At 34.8% G+C, this 23165-nt stretch overlaps 2 long non-coding RNA genes across 3 annotated transcripts in view; both read right to left on the bottom strand.

Annotated features, from left to right (window-relative positions):
- The window catches only part of LOC141370714 (uncharacterized), a 416025-nt gene that overhangs the window by 289459 nt on the left and 103401 nt on the right, over positions 1-23165 (bottom strand). The gene's annotated exons all lie outside the window — the stretch shown is intronic.
- LOC112835844 (uncharacterized) lies at positions 14795-15418 on the bottom strand. The gene is made up of 2 exons (XR_003211325.2): positions 15296-15418; positions 14795-14985 (listed from the first exon to the last, which is right to left on the bottom strand). It is a non-coding gene; the product is annotated as an uncharacterized lncRNA (long non-coding RNA).

Here is a 23165-nt window from a genome sequence, read left to right as displayed (position 1 = left end):
CCTTATTGCCTTCCATATATCCTGATAAAACATTACAGAATATAGCACTTACTATACAACATTAACACTTCTAGATGATAGTATAGGAGAATATCTCCTTAAACCTAATGTAGGCAATCATTATTTTTCAAATAGAACACAAAGAGGATAAGACATAAAGGAAAAATGAAATTTCTAATCACTAAAAAACAGTACTGAAAGTGAGAGAAAACTATAAACTTTGAAAAGATATTTACAGATCACATAAGGCATAAATGACTTGTACCTGGAATATATATCACATTACTGTTTTAAAAAGAAACTACACAGAAAACTGGGTAACACTTGGAATGAGTATGTCACAATAGAACACATGCAAATGATTGATATGTAAAAAGGTATTTAATCTCATAGCAATTACAAAAATGTAAATTAAAACTCAATGAGGTGGGCGGGAAAGGGGTTAAATGGGTGATGGGGATTAAGGAAGGCACTTGTGATGACAACTGGTGTTGTATGTAAGTGATGAATCACTAAATCCTACACCTGAAACTAATATTACACACTAGCTTAACTAACTGGAAATTAAATAAAAACTTGGAAGAAAAAAAAAACACCTCAATACACTACACTACAAATCTACCAGAATAATTGATTTACAGTCATCAGTTTAAAAGTAATTTTATTGGACTGAACTTTATTGGACTGAATTTTATTGATCTGAATAATAAATTGGTTTTTTACATGTACAAATTACTTTATATGATTATTTATACCCAGAAAATAGAATTTACACTGGGACAAACCCTATGCTGGAATGCTGGAATAGCTAGGTGATGCTGAAATAACCTAATTAAGTTATGATTTGGTTTGGATCTGATAAAACAGACTTTGCTATAGCTAAAATGAGATCTTTATTTTGGGTTCAACACCTGGCAAAAGTAGACTCTAAAATCATGAATATTTTCTTTCCTAAAGCAATTGCAACTGAATATCTGTAGCTTTCAATTAGTAACATAATTTCAATAATAGAAAATTGATGTCATAGATAGGTTGTACTGAACTAAAAGTAGCAATTGCCTAAAAGTTCTCACTGGAAGTTTTTTTTTTATATAAAGGATGCCATATATAATTAAATTTCACAGTCAAAAGAAAAAGCCTTTTAAATGCTTTTATTAGTGTGGTAACTATACACTTTAAAAAGGAATAGAGTATGAAGCTTTATAGTACATTTCTGGTTTTTTTCTACTCAGAAGAGCATTGTCAAATTATAGTTAATGACCCATTTTGAGTCCCTCAAATTGTAGAGTGAATGATGTGAGTTAATGTGCTCCATTACCTTTTTAACATTTCTTAAGTAGTTTTTCTAAGTTTTTTAAAGAAAAAATATGTTTCAGTCAATCAAAAGTTATGTTCAACTTTCCCAGATATGGAGGATTGCTTTTCTAATTTTATTTCTTTTGCAATAGATTTGAAGCAGTATCTATAAACATATCATTTGATGTAACTCAGGTAAAGTTTATGTTTAAGAAAAAAAATGAAAACATCACATTTTGGAAATAGGAAATGTTTTAAGATAGGGAGTGATGTTATATTTATATTCTCCTCTCAATTATCCACTCCACTTAAGTGAATATTAAGTTTATAGTAAGACAACAGTTTTCTATCACCCTAGTGCTTCCTATTTCATTTGAATAGGTCTTTCTGTTTTCCTAACACTGTCTGCAACTTGACAGAATTACGTATTCATAGGCATCGATTCGTATTTGAAGGAAATGCCTGCGAGTATAGAAGTTTGCTTTATGGTCTTTAGCTAATAGGCAACTTTTCATGGAAGCTTCTTCCTTCAAGTGTATTGGCAGCTGCTTAGGCATATAAATTCCAAAAGTTATAACATATTACCATCATGTGTCTACAAAATACAAAGGGGAAAAATTGATTAATAAAAGTTAGGTAACACTGAATACTGTCATTATTACATATACAACTATAGTAGTTACACAATAAGCAAAGTTATTTTTAGTTATTTAGGGTCATGGGGTATGATATCCTTTCTTTATTCCATAAATGCTTACAGTCTTAGCAAATTTGGTGAGGTGATGGATGTGTTAATTAACTTGACTGGGATACACATCACAGTGTACAACCTAAATATATATGATTTTTATTTGTCAGTCATACTTAAATAAAGTCAGAAAAATATAATAAACATAAGGCCATAAATGAATAAAATGCAGATGGTTCTCATAAAAAATATATATAAATAAATGCTTACTTTCTGCAATTACCAAGGTATTTATCTGGAGTGAGCAAAGTATTTATCTGAAGTGATTTAAAAAATTGAAATATTTTTCAAAGTCTGTAGTAGAGATTTTATTTTATTTTATTTTTTATAGTTTTTTTATTATTATGTTATGTTAATCATCATACATCATTAGTTTTTGACGTAGTGTTCCATGATTCATTGTTTGCGTATAACACCCAGTGCTCCATGCAGTACGTGCCCTCTTTAATACCCATCACCAGGCTAACCCATCCCCCTGCCCCCCTCCCCTCTAGAACCCTCAGTTTCTCAGAGTCCATAGTCTCTCATGGTTCTTCTCCCCCTCCAATTTCCCCCTTGTTCATTCTTCCCATCCTGCTATCTTCTTCTCTCTCTGTCTTTTTTTTTTTAACATATAGTGTATTACTTGTTTCAGAGGTACAGGTCTGTGATTCAACAGTCTTACACAATTCACAGCGCTCACCATAGCACATACCCTCTGTAAGTAGAGATTTAAATAATGATATAATTATTGTTTTGTTTCCTTTTCTTCTGTGAAGTTAAACTGTGAAATGTCTTTTATTTCAATCAAGTAAAAACCCTTTTCTGAACTGTTTAGAGACCGATATGAAGAATATAATTGCGATTACTGTAAGGGAGTGGACTGAAGAAATCTAAATATCCCCCTGCCATAAACATAGGATATCCTAGGTAAAACCTAACAAATCTATTTTAAATTCAAATCTTAAAGAAAAAGAAATTTCCAGTTTCCAGAAATAATATCAAGACTGAACCCTAGTGAGGAAAGCAGAAGAGCTGAGCTGAGGCTGCTCCCATGTGAGGTCTTGGGAGATGGGAGAACATACTAGAGAGGGTTACATCTACATAAACCCAGGGGACTAGACCATGTGCCCATGTTAGAAAATAAGATCACTAAAGATAAACCAGGAATTTCAACTATCTATAAACCTGGAAAAGTAGGTGAAAAGAGAAATGCAGAGACTGTTACAAGCCTCACTGTATCTATATAACCCGTGGGTGAAAACAAACAAAAAAGAGGCTTCTCAGTTCAACCCAGACATTGCTCTGGGCATCCCAAAGCCATGAAATTAACATAAAATTTGATCACTGAAAAAAGGAAAAAGAAAAAAAATTGGTCATTGACTTCTGAACTCCTAATATGTCTGATGAAAATAAATCAAAACCCACTGTGAAGATACACTCCAGCTCTCATCTCAGACCAAAACAGTCTATTCCCAGATAAAGTTGCCTCACAGACAAAACTTACAAACATTTATGATAACAAGACCATATAAGCAAGAGGCATCAGAAACAACAGCATAATTTTACTCTCCAGTATTATTATTCTTATATTAATTGGTGAGTAACTCTTATATTAACTGCCAGGAAGAATAAAATAAATATTTTAAGTAAAGGTGCATAAAGTAAAGGCTTGAAATCAATAACAAATATGAAAAAAAAATCTGTGAAAGTGAACACAGAATGAAAATGTTTAAATATTAAATAAAAACACAAAAATATATTAAGCAGAAGATATAAAAATAATTAATTAGAAGACAACTCAGATTACTTTCCAGAATAAAAAGAAATAAAAAGATGGAAGATGTGAAAGAGAGGTTAAAAGAAACAGAGGTTAGGGACACCTGGGTGGCTCAGTTGATTAAATGTCCAACTCTTGGTTTTGGCTGGGGTCATGATCAGTGGGCCAGGAAATTGAGCCCCACGAGGGCCTCTGGGCTCAGCACAGAGTCTGCTTATCCCTCTCCCTCTGCTCCTTCCCCCTCTCATACTTGCTCTCTCTCTCTCTCTCTCTCTCAAATAAATAAATAAATAAATAAAAATAAATAAAATAAAATCTTCGAAAAAAAAGAAACAGGTTAGAATGGGTATATATATGCGCCCATTTATGTAAATAAATAGGAATGGATATCATAGGAACGGATACACACAATATGATTATGGATATAAATACATACACACAATAGAAACACAGACACAATATGATTTATGGACATAAATAGGTATGGATATAACAAGAATGGAGATAGATGTATGTGTATACACACACACACACAAATATTAGAATTTCCTAAAAAGTACAGTTATGATGAAGGAAAAGCAAATTTTCAGAGATAAAATATACCAGAAGTGAATACAAGATTTTCAATGCAAAGAAGCATAAAAGGTTTCAAGTAGGAGGAAGGAAAGAAATCTATAGCTGAACATATCTTAGTGAAATTTTGTAATACTAAAATTAAGAGATCTTAAAAACAATCATAGTCAAGAGATAAAATTAGGTCTATAGCACACTTTTCATGAGCAACATGAAGCCAACTGAATATCTTTAAAATACTAAGAAAAAGATGTAAGACAAAAATAAAGCTATTTTCTATCAAAATGTGTCTATCACTGACAACTTCCAATAAAAAATAGTTGTAATTAAAGAAGCAGAAATTGGTATAGGTGGAAGACAAGAATCATGTAAAAGAAGAAAAGAAGTGGCTAAAGAAATGTCTAAAGCATGAAGTATATAACACAAAAATAAAAAAAATTAAAAATGTAAAAATAAAGCAGAATGAAAATACTGAGCAGCAACAACATATAAGAAGTGAGGATGATGATCAGCATGCTCAAATTCTGACATCATTTGGGAGAATAATCTCCTGATTATTTTGTAGAGGGGAGGGGGGTGGGGAGATGGGTTAGCCTGGTGATGGGTATTAAAGAGGGCACATACTGCATGGAGCGCTGGGTGTTATACGCAAACAATGAATCATGGAACACTACATCAAAAACTAATGATGTAATGTATGGTGATTAACATAACATAAAATAATAAATAAATTAAATAAACTTAAAAATATATATAAGAGGGCGCCTGGGTGGCTCAGTTGGTTAAGCGACTGCCTTCGGCTCAGGTCATGATCCTGGAGTCCTGGGATGGAGTCCCGCATCGGGCTCCCTGCTCAGCAGGGAGTCTGCTTCTCCCTCTGACCCAACCCCCTCTCATTCTCTCTCTCTCTCATTCTCTCTCTCAAGTAAATAAATAAATAAAAATCTTAAATATATATATATATATATATATATATATAAGAAAATTCTAAGAACAGTCTCTAAAAGAAGAAAAACAAAAATTTATAATTTCAGATCAGGAGAAGAAAGATCTATCCAAAAGAATACTAAAAATAAGAATTATAGACACAAATAAAAAGCATCCTGGAGCATTTCTGATAGCAAAAACATGGTATATGTGTTTCTCAAATTCCCTAAAAGAGGTGGGGGGAGGTTGTCAGAGTCCGTTAGGAGGGCAAAAGAAAAATTTACCAACAGCATTGCCATTAAAACTTGTTGACAAGCTCCAGAATATACTGGGAGTAGCTGATATATTGCTACAGCATCAAGCCTAGTGTAGAACCATCAAGTATTTAGTAGTATTAATAGCACAGGGTCTTATGAGGCACAGAACCCAGAAAGCACAAATACCCACAAGAGGAATGCCATTATGCTTTGTGATAATCTCAGCAAACAAATCTGAAATCAGCAAAATGCCAAGAAGCCTAAATATTAATTTCAATGTTTCATTATTCAACATTACACCCTTTACTTTTGCATATATATTTAATAGATATGTAATCTATGTACAATTGTATGTACAATTATGTATTTTATTTTTGCACTTAGCTTTTTTCTAAAATTTTCTCATATTGTTGCATAATCTGAATCGTTGTTTTAATGATTAGTTGTTTATTGATTCTTTTTACCAAAATACACATATACATTATTTTGGTGCTTCTGTATAGATACTTTCCTCCTGTTTAGATATAAGAGGAGCTCCATTTATTTTAATAATAAAAGATGGCATATATAAATTTTAATAAAATGGTTACTGAGGCATTCTCATTAAATTATGCTCATGTGTGAAAAGACACATACCATATGATTTGTCACATGTGGAATTTAAGAAAAACAAAGGAGCAAAGGAAAAAAAAATTGAGAGACAGAGACAGAAAGAGAGACAAATCAAGAAACAAACTCTTAACTATAAAGAATAAGCTGATGTGTTACCAGAGGGGAGGTGAGTGGCGGGATATGTAAACTAGGCGATGGGGATTAAGGAGGGCACTTGTCCTGATGAGCACTAGGTGATGTACGGAATTGTTGAATCACTTATACTGTACACATGAAACTAATAATAACACAGTATGTTAACTATACTGGAATTAAAATAAATTTTTTTAAAAATAATAAAAATAATTTATACTCGTGTGTGGACTGTTAATATATATGTGCTGGAAAATTCTCTTGCCAAATATAAAAAATGAAAATGTATATTGGGTATTCACTATATTTGATGAACTAAGGTATAGGAGAGAAAGAGAGAGATGACCAGGATCTGTTACAGAAGCTTATAGTCTAGTCAGAGACTATAGCAATTAATTTTAATATAGATAAAAGGTGTATTAACCAATATTTGTACTCACAGTAGTGCTTGAAGGAACCCCATCAAACTGTGTGTTTATTAAACATAAATAGGAAAGGGCAATGGATTAGCGTGAGATGAAGCTGAAGAACTAGACCGGAGATCAGGATCTGCTAAAATCTTGCTATTTATTCTGTAGGAAATAAAAGTATGCAAATTATGTTAATTAAAAGAGAGCAAGATTACCTCTTTATATCTCAATTTCTGCATAATTTGCATTACTGTAGTGATACATGATAGCATAGTAAAATATGTATACAATTTATAAAAATACAAATAGAGAACTTAATATGTTTTTACTAAAATAAGGTAAATTTCACATAAAGGTGTGCAATTGATTAAGTTTTGAACAACACTGTTTTAGAGGAAGAATTTTTGAGAAATGTAGATGTGAGGTAGAAGGCTGTTAAGAGGACAGATATTCTGGAGATAATTTCAGCCTAAACTAAGGAAAAGACCTCCAGGTCTTTTACCTGAGTAACAGGTCATCTTGTAAGGCCTTGGGCTCCATGATTTGTGCTGAATGGTCCCAACTATGATATAACTCATGATACTTGATGATTTGGCATCATATATTGTACCTCTGCATTCACGGATTAAATATCGTCATAGCTTCCTGTGAATTTAGGTTATTTAGACAATGCTTTCTGCATTCTGCTGTCTCCAAGTCTGTCAGCTTGAACACAACCACTTACCTCACTCCTTTCTTGTGCCCTATGGCCAAAAGAAATTTGGGGAACTGTCTAATTTCTTTCTTCCTAAGAAGTCAATGATATGCCACAGGGTTGCAAACAGAAGGAGGAAAAAGTTCTCTCCCTCCTTAGATTTAAAGAAACTATTTGGAGCTTTTTATGGATTTACCAGATTTTGGCTGAGAGGGAGGGGGGTGGAGTTCGCTGAGGGGAATTTTCATTATGTCAGTGATGGATAGAAAAGCAGTTGTCAATGGGCCAACTAAAAAATATCATATAGTGCTCACTTACAGGGACTTACAATGTCTTAATCAAGTTGTATTTCAATTTCAACCTCATAAAAGCCTGGGGCCTGTGGCAATTGTGTCATTGCAGCAACCATAAGCAAACAACAAATGACCTGTCAGCTCTTCCACAAAACTATACTGAGAAATGAAAGCACTCACTCTAATTTGATACACAAAGATAATGTTGAACTGTCTAATAACCCAATAAAATCAGTATCTATCACAAATTTTTCCATCACTCGGGGATTAAAATTGTCACAGATATTTCAGTAGGTCACAGGGTCCACAGTACATTTATAATAGAACCTACTGTTTTATTTCTCAATTTACTTTCCTAATAGTGTGGGGTTTTTTTGTTTGTTTGGTTGGCTGGTGTTTTTGTTTGTTGGTTGGTTGTTTTTTGTTGTTGTTGTTGTTTGTTTGTTTTTTTGAGGATGTCAAGAAGTAATTTAGACTTTAACCATGAGGTCAAAAGGATCTAGAAACGTTTTTGGTCTTTGTTTTTGTTTTCTGAGTTGCAGATAGTTCATTGACATTTGTATGTTTTAAAATGGAACTCATCTTGCAATATTATTCTTCATGAAATAATAGCAGTAAGTCAAAGTGCAGTTAAGAAGAGTAGGTTTTATTTTGTTAGTGGCAATAAACCTATAGCCTTAAGAAAATATTTTCAAAAGCCACCAAATACTAATCACTTTCAAAGTTGCCTCATGCTATAATAATATGCCCAAACTTAATTTTATAATTAAAATCTTTTAAAAAAATAAATGGAATTAGAATGAGAATAAATTTTTAAATTACATTTTAAAAATATTTCCTATGTTACTTTCATCCTAAGACAGAAATAGCACTAGGGGAAACTTTAGAAACACAGTAGTTTATAATTCTTAATCTCTTTTGGAATTTATACAAAATCAACAATATAAGAACTAAGAATTAGCTAGTAAGCAAGGCATTTGTTGATTTAACAAACATTTATTGAATGATATTGTGCAATGGGCTCTAGTTCTGGGTGCTAAAAGTTAATGGCAAACACAATAGATAGACTATGACCTCATTTATATATAGCAGACAATAAACAAATCTATGCATAAATAAATTGACCAGGGAGTGATATTTTAAACTGTCAATTTATAGCTAATATGAATCAAGTGCCTAAAATGTTCAGGTTGATGTCATAGGGAATTTTAACTATATGTACAATAATGATACAAAGTATGATTATTCCAGTTGGACAGATGAAGAAACCAAGGTATAGACAGATTAAAAATACCATGAAGCTAGTTAAGTGGTTGAGTCAGGTTTAAAACTTTCTCTTGTTTCTCCAGAGCCTATGTGTTCTCTTGGTGTTCTTCATGCCTCTACTCCAAAATTGGCATTTTCCTTAAAAAAAAAAAAGAGAGGGAGACTAGCTGCCAACTAGATGAGGTAGTTATCTCTATAGCTGTTTTCAGGTTGAGGCCTTTGAAACTAATTTTTAAAAAAACAATAGTAAAACTGGTTAGCATTTTTCAGTAGCTGTGGAGATGACTTGTGCAAGATGTTTTGCTGGAAAATTCCCTAAATCACAAGAAATGAAACGTCTTTCTTGCTATAGTCTTTTGCTACCACTAAAGTTTGCTCATATCTGGATGGTAGAAAAAGAATAGACTTAAAAAAGAATAACCTGGCCTGAAAGACTGTTATTTGTTCCAACGCAGAAGTCATGCAGGTAGTCCTCTGTGACCAAACTGCATCACATTTTAGACCAGAGGTTAATCAACCACCAGAATGATCCCTGGTATAAACTAAACTACTCTATCCCAGGCCAGAGCTGTAAATGACCTTGATAAATTACCTTATGTAATATTAGTAGATTTCTGGCTGTCTTATATGCATTATACCAAAAGGAGAAAGTATAATCGTTTTCCTCTTCTTAATTACATTTCTTTGTGAATCAGTTTTATATACATGAGAAAAACATTGCTAACAAATAGAATGAACACCTGTGGTTTCGGTGGTAGATGAGCAGTGATGACTGAAACATAAGTCTGACCTTGTTTCCCTGTATGGAGTATTACAATATAACAGCCAGTAAGGCATATAGAAGAATCCTTGTAAACTGAAGCTATATAAAGGTAGGTCAATTCAGTAATTCTACATAACTGCCAAATTCACCAATGAATAATCCAGCTAATATAAAGTCAAAAAATAAGCCAACCTACCCTGATTACAAGTGCCATCACTTTCTATCTGCTTCATTTTATAGAAAGCAGACATAGAAAATATAGTCAGAAAAAAACCCGTTAACAAATAGTGCTTAAATGGTTTAAAAAGATATAAATATAATAGATTTCACTTCACTCACACTCCATTTCATTTGTGGATTTTTAAAAATAGGCTTGACTCCCGACTGACATAGAGAATGTCTAGATCTTATGGAAATTGAAGACAACATGAACGTGCGAAGAGCTTAATTTGATTAAATTTGCTTTTTTCAAACAGAAAGAAAACATACTTTTCCATGCTGTTTTACTTGATTTTCCTAGGCCAGGAATAATTGTATAACTACCAAACAGAACCATGAGGAAAGGAATGCTTAAATTTCACATATCTGTTTATTGTAGAATTTAACTGTGTTACAAGACCTTTCAAATCTCAAATAGAGTGAAACAAATAAAACATTGGTGCTGGGTTCATTAGCATTTAATGAATAACAAATAAGCCTGCCTGGGCTAGTAATCTGAATTAGTCTTCCTCCTGAGTCTTTCATTTATGTTATCTTCTTTCATGCAAATTAAGGAACTACACAAACACAATTAGACGGGGCAGCTATCTCTGTAGCAAGTAACAGGAAATGGGCTTTACAAAATGAATTACAGATATATTTCCTCTTATACCAGCAACAATCAAACACTACAATTCAGGCAAATTTCAGACTTGTTTTCAACATCTCCTATCAGTTCCAGGGTTAAGGTAATACAAAGTAAAGGTTTTTAAGAAAATAAATTAAGTTGTTTTCCCCATTCTATTTTTCTTCATGAACAGTTGATTTCATGAAGTCTTGGGGGAGAGACACATTAGAGCATTTCTGCTGAATCCAAGGTTGCACTCTTCCCAGAATCTACTGTCACCAAGCACAGGCAGCGAGCATAACTGCACCCGTTCCCACTTGCCCACTTGATTCAGCTTTATGCCGTCGGCAGCAAAAGCTGGGTTCTTTAAACAAAAATAAAATTTGATTCCAGTTCTTTAGCAATACGCTTTTCAGACATAAATAAAAAGTGACTGCCTCATGGCACAACTGGCTCCAGGTTAATCTGTAGAGTAAGCAAAACTTGTCTACAGTTGCTGTAATATTGTTTCACTTCTGCAAAAACATTCCAGGCATTAAATTTACCTTAGTTGAACATTAATTCATTTTACATGTGCTAAATAATTTAATATTCCCCATAACTCTATGAATTAAAATGAGCTAAATTTTAATTCAGAGAAGCTAAGAAAGTAACAACAAATTACACACCAGTAAATGACCGAACCAGTGCTTAAACACAAGTCTGATAACTCCAAAAGAAGTGCTCTGGCATCTTTATTCACACTGCTTGCCAGAAAACTAGGTTTTTAACAATTTCTTGAACATGGTAATTTGGAGTGAAGGCTCACCTCATGGGGTCCAATTCTTTAACTAGGTCAATACTACTGGGTCTACTTCTTGTTTTCTCCTTCAAAGCCCAGTATGTCTATGAGAGCCAACAGTAAGCCCCTTCATTGCTGTAGCTGCTCATTTTTAAGCACATGGTAGAAGCAGGTTATTTTAGTATCAGAGGACATGGTGACTCTAATGTGCTTTCTGCAAGTTTCTGTGAATATCTAGGGGAAAAACATTTACATGGTGATCTCTCATTCCAATGCTGTGACTCCATTTCTTTGTTCAGCACCTGGCAAGTGTTATTTTTTTCAGTGACAAAAATGTGGAACTCAGCTCTTTTCTTTATAGTATTATACACCAAAGTAAACTAAACTAAATTAAAATAAAACAAAACTGCCAGTCTAATTCTGAATGTGGAGCAGTGTAACTGAGTAAAGAGGAGAAAGAGAAGAGTGTTAACTGAAAATAAAATGAACATTATTCAAATAGCTTTGTCCTTGAGGGTTCTTCAGCCATCCTTCTATGTTGTCCTTAGTATATCCCACTCTCTCCTCTCAATCTCTTCTTTCTTCCATTTTCCCACTACCCCTAGTTTCCTGTGTATTCTCTCAGTTAGAAATCTAACAATCTTGTGTGTGTGTCTACAGAATGCACTCAGCTTTTGTCCCAAGTGAGTATCAAGTGTATTTTCCTAAACACAAGCTCTTTCCCTGTAATAGAAACTTTGATGATAGTTCCTGAAGCTATGCAGTAGGTAAAGTTTCTCAAAGGAGAGTATGAAGAACAGAGGCAAGAGTTATAGAAGTTATCCATGTAAGCAGAATAGGATAGAAATGAGCTTATAAATACTGAGAAGGAATTTCCAACAGGGTGGATTTCACAGAACCACAGAAGAGAAAAACCTTCAGGAGGAAGAATGAGTAAGCAGTGTTAAATGCCATAGATGAAGGACAAGAGAGAAAACAGGCCATTGCCTCTGGCAATGTGGCAGTTATTGCTGACTTCGTTAAGAAGGGTTTCAACATCATATGTTATGACCGCCAACTCTTATGTAAAGATTCAGCCTAAAGATAAGTTCTGTTCAAAATGGGAAGGTCTACCTTAAAAAAAAAAAAAAAAAAGAAAAAAAGCTTGGATAAATGTTTTAACATAAAATTATTTTAGTTTGATTAGCATATTACTATTTTTAAAGAGCTCCAGGTAGATCTATAGTTTTCACAAGTTGCACACCAGATAAGTACACACAAAATATCCCTCTTTATTTCAAATAAAAGAAATAATTTCATCCTAGTATATAATTATAATTGCTATATCTTAAGGATAAAAAAATCACACCTATAATTAAAGCAGGAAAAAATGTAGTAAAAATTATAATCATAAATACAAATGAAAACAGGGAGCATTTATTTGAGACAATATTCTTCACAATAAAAACATAACATTCTTGTTTATTATACTTCCTATTCTTAAGCATAATTATAGATGATCAAGATGTGCAAGTATCAGAGGTCTGATAAAACAACTAGTTATATATGCATGTGTATGTGTGTGTGTGTGTGTGTGTGTGTGTACCTTTGAGGGTCAGGGAAAATGAATACATCCAGAGGAGCCACTTTAGCTCTTCCCCTAAATGCCTGATACCTCTCTACTTCTCCCTAGGATTTACTACTTTTTGATCCTAGTGCTGTAGAACTACCGCGTTCTTCAGTCTCTCACAGGACCAGAGGGAAAAGTAGCCTGCAGGGGTTCTTGAGAGAACACATCCTCCAGATTTGACATATATACTGGCAACAAGCACCTGCTTGGACCAAAAGAAGAAAATGACTGAAATAGGGTTTGGGCAGCTACCAGAAGTAAGTCACATTTATGTTACCAGTTTCTTGAATACCCACACCTTTTTAAAAACTTGACTTTTATTATAACATCTAATGTGACTGCATTTATTATTGGGTATTTTAAAATTAGGTTATTCAAAACTCTTCATTTGTTCATAGCTTCTTATATTTTTACAATATTAGTCATTTCAAAAGAAAACTGTATGTCAAATAACATGTTGACATCCTCTCAACATCATATATTGAAGTTTTATGCTCCAATGTGATGATATTAGGAGGGCGTGGCCTTGAGAGGTAATTAGGTCGTGCGTTTAGAGCCCTTACAAGAAAAGACAAGAGATAATCTTCCTCTGTACCATGTGAGAGCAGGAGAAGATGGCCATCTGCAAACCAGAAAGGGGGCCTCCACCAAGACTCCAACCATACCGTAGGTCTGATCTTCAACTTCCAGTCTCCACAACTGGGAGAAATAAATGTTGCTTAAGCCACCCAGCGTAGGGTATTCTATCACAGCTGCCCTAACTAAGATGTTCAGTATTATGGGGAAAAAAAAAACACACTATTGTCCAATGTTTTCTTTGTTATTCTTGTGCTTGACCAAATGCTCACCAAGTGGCTGCTAACTTGACTTGACTAACTTTAGTTAGGCTTCTCCCCTTTCCCAGATCCCTGAACTTTGTCCCATCCCTGAGTTTAATTAAGCACTGATGAGGAATTATGTCGCATTAAAGGCATCTTCTGAAAAATCAGCTAACCACAAAGAAAAACATTTTCTGTTCAGTTCTTTGATCATGCCTTCTGTTCACCCCACAACTCCACACCTAATTCTTTCTAGACTTCTTTTACTTCTATTTATAAGAACAGGAATCCCCCTCTTTTTTCACTCTGAGACACAGATCTTCCAGTCAGAGCACTCTCCCTTTATCACAGTCTTTTTGAACAAAATCTTTCCTTATTTAAATATGGGCTTGTTTTTATTATGATATGTTAAAATAGTTTATATGTTGGATCGACCTTGAATAAAGTTAGGGGTAATATCATTGAGGACATAAAAAATGGATGTGTTGCAGAGAGCTTTCATTACTACTCTGAAATCTTTAATTAAAAAAGATGAGGAATTTCAAAGGGTAAACTAACTTTTTAGTGTTGACAAAAAGCCACTAAATAATACATTTTGGCTAACTATTATTGAGTATCTGCGGTGAAACAGAAATGTATTGTATACTTTCAAATACTTTATTACATTCATATTTCCCATTAACTTGATGCAAGTTTAACTTGTTTTCTGAAAGAGGAAATTGAAGCTCATGGATATAGGAATGATGTGTTTGACCAAGGTCACATATCTAGCAGTAATATGGACAACTGCCATTTGAATGCAAGTCTCATGATGCCAAACCAAATGTTGTTTATACATGACAGCTGCAACAAAATGTGTACACTGTTTACTTATATAAGAAAAAAAAAGAGGTTCTCTGTATAATATTGAAAGTTCAACAATTTCAAAGTCATCTTGGGGTCTCTAAGCTTAGAGACCTTAGTTATTAAACAAACAAACAAAAAACAGTAAGAACACTGAAGGAAGTCTTTTTTTTTTTTTTTTTAAGGGTTCATTTCAGCACTTGGCTTGTTTTTAATACGCACATCTGAGGTTTTCCTATCAGAGGAGAGGACTGTTCAGAGGATGGCATCCGGATGATTCAGGAGGTGAGCGTGACGACAACCTGGTTAGGAACACCCTGCTCAGCAACTTCACCGAGGGCCGTGAAGAGCTGAAACCACTGTTTTTAATCTCCTGTGCTTGGGGGATTTAAAGAGAAGCAAGAAGATCACAAGGATCACTTCGGGGCTCAAACTCATGATGATGATATTGTTTCATCCCAGGGCAAGACCAAATGTCCGGTTTTCAAGTCCCTTCCACCCCCGCCCTGAGTCACCTTTGTGGTTCCCCCAGAGGTGAGGTTCTAGAACGGCAGGTCAGACTGTTATAGACCATCCAAAAGCAAGTAGAGAAAAAGGAGTACTTTACTGAAAGGAGTAGTTCCTGGGAGAATCAAGTCACCTTTATAACATCAAAGGGTAACCATGAAAAGGGGTTACTGACAAGTACCTGATATTTTAGAGAAGTTAAAGATGGCATCTATCAGCAAACAGGGAACTATAGCTGCATTCTGAGGATATGTCTTATTCATCTTCACATCCTTCCGACTCCAGCACCACGCCAGGAACATGGAAGACGTACATATAAAAGATGGAAGTTACTTATGGATATTTTCAGTTTTTCCATTTTCTGGTGGTATTCAAGAGAACTGAGAATCTTATTTTAAGTGTGAGGAGTATTTTGAATTTTTGCCATGTAATTATTCTTCCCTTATTTGTGAAGAATTGGGTTTTACATACTGTCACTATTTGAAAAAGCCTAGCAAAACCTTTCAAAATGATTTGAAAATCAGCAAAGGTTGTATTTTATTATTACTCAAAATTATTTGGGGTAGAAATAAAGGACTTAAGAAAGACTTTTTTTTGTTATAATTGTCTCTTGGTATTAAGGTTTTTTCTCTATTTGATAAAAGAAGCAATAAATTATTTGGGTCTAGCAAATGAAGAGAGTCACCATTTATTTTAACAAGACTCTAAATAGGTATTCTTATATTTCAAGGTCATGGGTGCTATAATGCATAGAAGTAATTTCTCCAGTCTGAGTGGAACTGGAAGTTAATAAACCCATCTATAATGTAGGGTTTGGACTCTGAATCTGGTGCAGTTGCAAGTTCAGTTCAGAGAAAAAAATTCTAGTTCAACAAGACCATTTGACAAGTGGTAAATTCTGATTTATACAATTCTTTCTTCCTCCCTTCCTTTCTTTCATTATTTTAGTTATATGCACATTTTATTTAGAATTTGTTTTTATGTATAGAAGTCTTATTTTGGGGAAATATGATCTAGAAACTTCCACATGCCAGGGCCCAAGTATTTCCACTACCTGAACATTATGATAAAGTGATTCTGTGATATTTTTAAGTAGAATAACTATATACTCTTAGAGACAATACCTCTCTAGGAAGACCCCATTGTTTTTATATTTCCATCTATTTACTGTTTCATTGTTCTTAATCATGTTTTTTTTTTATTATTCTATTTCAACCATAGTGTTTGCTCTGACTCATGTTAGGAAAGTTTCCTTCTAAATCCTTGGAAATGTTTTATGTCAAGAAACAGCCAAAGCCCATTCATTCATTCATTCATTCAAGAACTATGTATTGAGCATTTCTATGTAACATGAACTGTTCTACTCAATAGTGGGGAAAAAAGACACAGTGACTATTCTCTTGAAGCTTACATTCTATTAGGGGAAAAGATAAGAAATTAATAAACAAACATGCAATGTACTCTAAGGTCATAATAAATACTATGTTTAGAAATGAGCAGAAGACAGAAATAGAGAGTTCAGGTAACAGTGAAGGGATAGAAAATACTTTAGCTAGTGTAGTTAGGGAAAGCTTCAACGCAAAGGTATTTGTATACAGACCTGAAGTGAGACAGAGGAAACAAAAAGTGTGAGAGGTAGAGGTAGAAATATCCTTGCACTAATTAATGAATAATAGGGCAATTTGGCAAATGTTAGAATAATGGAAAGAATGATGGGTGCTGAAGTTGATAGAGTAGGTTCTGGTTTGAATTATACTGATATTAAGAATGTCATCAAAGGAAAAAAAATGAATAGGGGCCAGAAATTCATGAGATTTCCTACGTCTAAGTCAGAAGTTTCCTGGGAATAGATCTAAAATCAAGGATTTCCATGGAATGAATTAGACATGGATTTTGTCTTTGTTATGTTTAGGATTTCAAAGACTTGAATATGAAAAATATACAACTATAAATAAAAAAGCAAGCCATATTTGACCAAGTAGAAAAGGAGCATTTGAAAGTTTCACAATCAAAATTTGCTTGCCATCAGAAAAGCAAAAATATAAGTGGCAAAAACTGAGGAAATGAAGCCTGATTCTTGACAACTCTGAGCAAGAAAAGAAAAAAATTTTCCACAAAACAGAACTGAGTCAGAGTATCTCTATTCTTTACAATCACAGTAGCAATGAATATGTACAGCTGACCTTAAATATGTATTTTGTTATTTTATTTGTTTATATTATGTATGTCATTATATTTAAAGTAATAAATTATTATTTTGATGTAATTTGGAAAAATACTGGAAGCCAAATTATATTTCCAAGAATCTTTCCATCTAGTCTTTAGGAATAAAACTCCTTAAGCTTTAGCTAAGTCCATGACACCCACCTAGGATTATATTTCCCAGGCCCCCTCTCACAAATCCATTTGGTTATGTGATTTAGTTCTTACCAATGGAATGCAATGTTTGAGTATTGCCCCTAAAATGATCACGTGGGTAACCCCTTTTCTGTTTTCACCTTTACAAAACTGTAATATAAGACAGTGGTCCAATAAGGTGGACCGATAAAGTAGAGGTAACCTGTTATTGGGTGACCATGTGGAACAGAACAGCCTATCAGTATGTCTGCATATAGCTTCTCAGTATCTCCAAACTATTAGGCAATGGAAAAATAATGTACCAGCTTGTTGGAGACTTGGAGTTTTGGCGTAGCAACTAAGCCTGTATTTTTACTAATGCAGAGGTGTTATACTTGATGAAGCATAAAAACAATGCCAGAATGCCAGCTCAATTAGAAACACTTCCAATATTTCCTTTAAGCTAATTGGGCAAGAAATTCCAAAATAAGTACACAGAGTATCATGATGAAGGTATATTTTTGAAAACAAGGAGAACAAAATAATCATACATAATATTTGCCCCAATTGGGTAAAACCATTTGTCTTATTTTAACTCATACAAAACATTCAAAATATTTTTAATACCCATACTCATAGAAAGCAATGTCTCAATTAAGTTTTAGGACCATAGCAAGGGTCAAGAGACTTCTGGTCATGGAAGAGATAAAGAAGCAGCAACAATAATCTTTAGGCTTTTTGCAGATATTCACCTCAAATGGAGTAATTGGGAAGTAGCAAAAAAGCTAAGGAAAAAGCACTTGATAAAATCATTTAAACCAAAAACTTCTGAGGAGATAAGTTAAGAGGCCTATGCATAAGTTGTTATAAATCACTTTCAGTGGTAAATATCCTGTATCACAGGATATCCACAGAATAACCCAAACCACTTTACTTTTCCCTATAGGTGAGAAAACAAGTATAGACAACACTTTGACCCTTGACTTTTGCCTTCCCAAATTTGTACAAGCATGCGAGAGGAAACAGCCTAAGGAACGCCCAGATGTGATGAGTTGTGCCTTCTTTCATATAAACTGATTTTCTTTTCTCCAGAAGATCCTGTTATATTTTTGTTTCCCTTTGCTTAAGGCCTTTCCACTGTAAATCAGACATACCCCTCTTCCAAACCCCCTCTTCTCAGAAACATTTTCTTTCTTCAGCCAAACCATTTACCCTAACTTCTTTTTTTTTTTTTTAAGATTTTATTTATTTATTTGACAGAGAGAGACACAATGAGAGCAGGAACACAAGCAGGGGGAGTGGGAGAGGGAGAAGCAGGCCTCCCGCGGAGCGGGGAGCCCGATGCGGGGTTCGATCCCAGGACCCTGGGATCATGACCCGAGCCGAAGGCAGACGCCTAACGACTGAGCCACCCAGGCGCCCCTACCCTAACTTCTATCTATGATGAACTATCATGTAAGCAGGACATTGATTCTATAAACAAAACTTTCCCACAAAGAAACTGTCATTTCTAGATGGTTAAAGATAAAACTCCTGTAACATTTAATTAAATATAAAAGAGAATCAATATTACAAAAACATTTCCAGAAAGCAAAAAATGGCTGAGCATTTACCATTTAGTTTTATGTAGATAATAAATTTTATTCCAAATCTTAACAAGAGTATTCCAGAAAAGGAAAAGTACCAGCTAATCTTGTTCATGATCATAAATGTAAAAATCTCTAACATAATTTTATCAAACAAAATCCAGTCATCTTTAAAAAGGATAATAGGGAGGAGTTAAGATGTTGGAGTAGTAGGAGGACCTTATATTTGCCTCATCCCTCCACACAGTTAAATAATTATCAAATCATTCTGAACACCTAGAAAATTGATCTGGGGACTGAGAGAACAAACTGCACAACTAGAGGGAGAAGAGAGGTCACGTTGTGGAGGGTAGGAGGTGGAGTTACATTTGGTGGAGAAAAGAATCATGGGTGCTGTGGAGGGGAGGGAGCCCTGATCATGGAGAGAGAAAGAGAGAGAGAGAGAGAGAGAGAGAGAGAAAGCAGCATGCAGGGGACTGCACAAGAAAAAACACTTCCCCAAAACCACTGACAGGGAAAATGAGAAGGGCTGATTATCACAAGTTTTTATAAGCAGTGGAGCTGAAAGTCTTAAGTTTTAGAAGTCTGCACCATTGCCAGCGTCAAGCCTGGCAGGCTTAGTGGTGTTCTGGTGAAGAAGGAGGGCAGAAACCCAGAAGCAGGCAGTGTGCTCGGAGGATCCCCTGGGTCATGCTGTTAGAGACAGTTCCCCTTCTTGGACTGCATTTGGGAGAAGCAGCACTGCTGCCCAGGGGACAAAATAGCCAGCAGGCACCATTGAGCTGCCCCATTAATTAGCATATGAGCAGAGATCGCCTTCCGAGGGCACCTGACCTGGATACTGGCTTTTTTGCTGTGCTTTACCACAAAATCCAAGCCCTGAGCAGTCACGTGACTACTTTTCTGGGACAAACCAGCACAAGCCACAGTGTGGCAAGAACATCCCCCAAAGGATCAGTGCAGGTCTGCATGGTGCTGGGTCCCTAAAATTTAGAGGTTTTGAAACCCAGCCACGCACCTTAAATAAAATACAGGAGCACATGCCATCAGGCAGACAGATGGCTCAGACACAGAGTGAAGGCAGGGATCTGATGGAAGCCTGGGACACAAGAAGGAAGATTGTTCACTCTTCTGTGAGGGCTTCCTGAACAGCAGTGGGTACGAACTCCCCTCTCCAGTGAAGAGAGAGGGCTGATGCCATTTTTCACTCCTCCTATCAGCTCTGACAGACTTCAGCCAATGTCATAATGCATAATGTAGAGGCAGGAGTTCCTTGCACCAAGCCACAACCCTCTGCGCTCTACAGGTGCCTTTTTATTTTTAAGATTTACTTATTTATTTGAGAGAGAGAGAGAGAAAGAGCACAAGCAGGAGAGAAGAGGGAGGGGAGACAGAATCTCAAGCAGACTCCAGGCTAAGTGTGGAGCCCAATGTGGGGCTCGATCTCACAACCCTGAGATCACGACCTGAAATGAAACCAATTGTCAGATGCTTAACTGACTGCACCAATCAGGCACCCCAGGTACCTTTTTAAATAGGGCAACTGTGATTGAGAGCCACAGCAGCAGCAGGCCCCTCCCCCAAGGAGACCAGCAAAACTCCCCCCCCCCCCACACACACACCGGGTCTACTGATCATAGAATGCTACAAAACTTCAGTTCTGGTGGAAATTGGACCAGGCACAGGCTTCCCTAACACAGAAAAGACAGAGACCTAGAAAAAATGTCAAGACAGAGGAATCATCCCAAAAGAAAGAACAAGAAGATGTCACAGCCAGGGAGCTAGTCAAAATAGATATAAGTAATATGCCTGAAACAGAATTTTAAAACAACTGGATGTAAGGACCACAAGGATGGAGGAAGCAGAGGAACAAATGTCATACAGATGATAAAATTATGGAAAATAAAGAAGCTGAAAAGAAGAGGGAAAGAAAAATATTGGATCACAAATGTAGACTTAGGGAACTCAGTGACTCCATAAAGCATAATAACATCTGTATCATAGGAGTCCCAGAAGAAAAGTAAAAAAGACAAGATTTATTTGAGCAAATTACAGCTGAAAACTTCCCTAATCTGCAGAAAGAAACAGACATTGAAATCCAGGAGGCAGAGAACTCCCATTAAAATCAACAAAAGCTAGCCAACACCAAGACATCATAGTAAAATCTGCAAAATACAGAAATAAGGAAGGAATCCTGAAAGTTTCAGGGGAAAAGAAATCCTTAACTTACAAGGAAGATAAATCAGGTTAGCAGCAGATCTCTCCACAGAAACTGGCATTATATATTCAACGTGCTGAATAGGAAAAATATGCAGCCAAGAACACTTTACCCAGCAAGGCTATCATTCAGAAGAGGGAAGATAAAAGTTTCCCAGACGAACAAAAATCAGCAAGGAAGAAGTCAAATTTTCACTATTCCCAGACAACATGGTACTCTATACAGACAACCCGAAAGACTCCATGAAAAAATTGCTAGAATTGATGCACAAATTCAACAAAGTCGCAGAATATAAAATCAACATATAGAAATCTGTTGCATTTCTATACACCAGTAATGAAGAAGCAGAAAGAGAAAGCAAGGAATCGATCCCATTTACAACTGTACCAAAAACCATAAGATACCTAGGAATAAACCTAACCAAAGAGGTAAAAGATCTGTACTCTGAAAACTGTACAATACCGATGAAAGAAATTGAAGATGATACAAAGAAATGAAAAAAATATTCCATGCTCATGGATTGGAAAAAAATATATTGTTAAAATGTCTATCCTACCCAAAGCATTCTATACATTTAATGCAATCCCTATCCAAATACCACCAGCATGTTTCAGAGAGCTGGAACAAACAATACTAAATTTTGAATGAAACACAAAAGACCCCGAATAGCTAAAGCAATCTTGAGAAAGAAAAACACAGCTGGAGGCATCACAATTTCGGACCCCAAGTTATATTACAAAGGTGTAGTCATCAAGACAGTATGGTATCAGCACAAAAACAGACATATACATTAATGGAACACAACAGAAAACCCAGAAATGGACCCATAACTACATGGTCAACTAAACTTCAACAAAGCAAGAAAGAATAGCCAATGGAAAAAAGCCTCTTCAACAAATGGTGTTGGGAAAACTGGACAGCAGAATGAAACTGGACCACTTTCTTACACCATACACAAGAATAAATTCAACATTGGTGAAAGAAATAAATTATAAAAATTATAAAATTGTAAATATGTTTACAATTTCTTTAGAATTCCAACAAATCAATATGAACCATAAAATGGAAAAATAGATAAAAAGACATGAACAAGCAATTCACATAAAAAATATAAATGAATAATAAACATGAAATGTGCACAATACTATTAGTTACAAAAAAATTCAATTCAAACTGTAGTGAAAAACTCTGACACAATATCAAGAAGGCTAAAATTTAAAAAGAAAGCTGATAATAAACAAATACAGAGCTACACTGTGTATTACATTAAACACAATGAGTAGAATTATAATTTGTTAGAACCATTTTGGATAACAATAAAATTGATCTTATGTTTACACCCCCATTCAAATAATTCCACTCTTCATCAATTAATTTAGAGAAACACTTCCATGTATGTGCACTAAAAGACATGTATAAAAGAATGTCACAACATTCCTAATAGTAACTAAGAATCCAGATGTCTATCAGGAGTAGAATGGAAAAATTATATAATCATACAATAGTATAAAATAAAATATTAAGCAAAACAATACAGATAATCAACAGATGACATGATTCTATTTATATAACATTCAAAAATAGACATAATGGTCTTGATTTTAGATACCAGATGAGATTATTTGGGGTGGGGGTAAACACTGAACTTTTAGAGGAAGACCTCTGGGAAACTAGGATAGTGGTTTTTTGTTGATTTCAGTTAGTGTTCTCTACTGATTTACTTTGAGGAAATTCATTAGGCTTCAAACTTTTGATATGCATACCTTTTTGAATATATATTATATGTCAGGAAAATTTACACTTCTCTTAGCCAAAAAGGCAGAGAATCAATAAGAAAAATTTACAAACAAAACAAAACACCCTGTTAAAAAAAGAAATGTCAGATGCTTTTATCATAATGTAATATTTCA

The sequence above is a fragment of the Callorhinus ursinus genome, unplaced genomic scaffold (assembly GCF_003265705.2).
Source record: "Callorhinus ursinus isolate GAN/ISIS: 27379988/994484 unplaced genomic scaffold, GSC_fseal_2.0 scaffold2, whole genome shotgun sequence".
Taxonomy (NCBI): domain Eukaryota; kingdom Metazoa; phylum Chordata; class Mammalia; order Carnivora; family Otariidae; genus Callorhinus; species Callorhinus ursinus.
Note: the sequence above shows the minus strand (reverse complement) of the source record. Positions and strands in the feature narration are given on the sequence as shown.